Source organism: Haliotis cracherodii, unplaced genomic scaffold (assembly GCF_022045235.1).
Source record: "Haliotis cracherodii isolate W230 unplaced genomic scaffold, xgHalCrac1.p SCAF_5, whole genome shotgun sequence".
Classification (NCBI taxonomy): domain Eukaryota; kingdom Metazoa; phylum Mollusca; class Gastropoda; order Lepetellida; family Haliotidae; genus Haliotis; species Haliotis cracherodii.
Window position 1 is genome coordinate 24360544 of NW_027266308.1, and position 2378 is coordinate 24362921.

Here is a 2378-nt window from a genome sequence, read left to right on the forward strand (position 1 = left end):
CTGCGGCCTCACTAACGTGGGTAACACAAATAATCAATATTCACTGTACTGACAGGTATGCACAGCGAGGCTTCATCTGGCACAACAGCATTAGGATACTTGTATATAAGCTACCTTGACCGGAGACAACGACTCAGTTAGTTAAACCAAAGAATTGGTGGCCTGCATGTACATCATCAAAACCTTACCCTACTTCAATGAATATTAAACTTCAACGCCAGAAAATAGCCAGTTGCCGATTATCCACCGTAACAGGTGAGTCGCGTCCAAGATTATTGCACTTATACACGTGTGCATGTGCGTGTGTGTGCGTGCGCGCGCGTGCGTGCCTCTGTGTGTGTGTGTGTGTGTGTGCGTGCGCGCGTGCCTCTGTGTGTGTGTGTGTGTGTGTGTGTGTGTGGGTGGGTGTGTGGGTGGGTGGGTGGGTGCGTGCGTGCGCGCGCGCGCGCGCGCTTGTACTAGTCCGGACTGATGCCGATTTATAATGCTAGCTCACAGAGATACCCAACTAACCAGGACACAGTATACTGACTCCGAGACGACTAGTCCTTAATGCCGAGCGTCAGACAGGGTAACATCTTTTGACGTCTTTTGGTATGACGCGGCCGGGGCCCCAACGGTAACCCGCCACTCACACATTTTGCATAAAAAATTAAGTGTTTGTTTGTTGTCTGAGCAATTGTCATGACGGCTGATTAATAGTGCAGGAGTTGATGAAGCTTAATTTCTTACAGACATGATCAGCACACTAACTGAAAGACACATTGGTGTTTTTGTCGATTCAAGATAAGACAAGACAAGACAATTTATTCAGTATAGAGGCCAGTGGCCCCAAGTACAGACATATAAAGGTTTCATTTCTTAGCGCTACTATACATCACAATACACACATATGCGCACATATATATATAGCGATAGTACTATGTATGAAACTGATATAAAGAAGATTATGGACTAAAATGGACTTTATTATTTTATTATATATATATAGATATACATACATACATACATACATACATACATACATACATACATACATACATACATACATACATACATACATACATACATACATACATACATGTATATATTTATATATATAATTATATATATTCACACACATGTATATAGGAGAAGTACTTAGAGGTACTTAGTAGTTAGACATATACACACATATCGTATGTAGCATTCTTGGAAAATATGTATATTAAGTGGTATTGAACATATTTCTTATGTTTAGTACATTAAATAGGTATAAACAGAGATCATTTATTGTTTGTTTATTTTGAGTGTTCATAATATTTATGAATATGTTGACTGCACTGTCATTTCTGATGTATTTACTAATGTACCTTTTCTAATATAGGTATATGCATCACATACAAGTAAAACATGAATCTCGTCTTCTAAGTGCATTTAAGCCTACAATGAGGACATAGTCTGGTAATGGTATTTTATATTAGTGTATCTTCCTGTTTCTGTCATAAGTCTAAACTTGCCACATCGAAATCTTGTGAAACCAATTCTCAAATGTAAAAGGGTAGCAATGCACAAGAATGTCTCCACATGTAAAAGTGTCTTATATTACACATAGTCAGCACATTTATGAGAAGAGTGTAGCGTATAATACCAGATTTGTTTAAAATTATCAAGAAGTCTTATATTAAATAATCTGATGAAAATGTTAATATTCCTAACGTCCTGGCTAATCCATACAAAACCAAACCCAAATTAAAATAGAATATGTTTGATATGTGTAGCCCATGTGACTCTGCCAGCATCATCAAGAGACTTTAACATTAAATAACATAGATGAGGTAGCCTATTTCTATCTGGAGTGATTAATCGACACCAGAACTTAACTGCCCGTGACATGTATGTAAACCGAAGTGAAGCTCTACCACATTCACCCAGTACCATACTATTATTGCATGTAGTTTTACTAACCTTCAGGAAATATTTGCACATTCTTATCTGAACATTTTTAGTAGTTTTACAATATGTTGTTCCCCAGATTTCTGACCCATAGCACACTATTGGTGTAACCTTTGCATCAAAAGTCCTGAAAATATCAGTACAATTAATATTACCGGCTTTCTTTTGATACCTGTATATTGCCATTAGGGCTTTATTTGCTTGTGATGCAAGGCAGGACTGTGCTCTAGTCCAAACTAGTCTGGGTGTAAATACTATACCTAATTATCTATAAAATGACACCACCTCAAGCTTCTGGTCGTGAAGAGACCAATTCTCATAGTGTCGCAGTGGGCCGCTGTTACCAAACAACATAGCCTTAGTCTTTTTCACATTTACTTTCATACCAGTGAATTCACACAAATAATCCAAACCAATTATCTTTTTTGTAACTGTTATGCAGT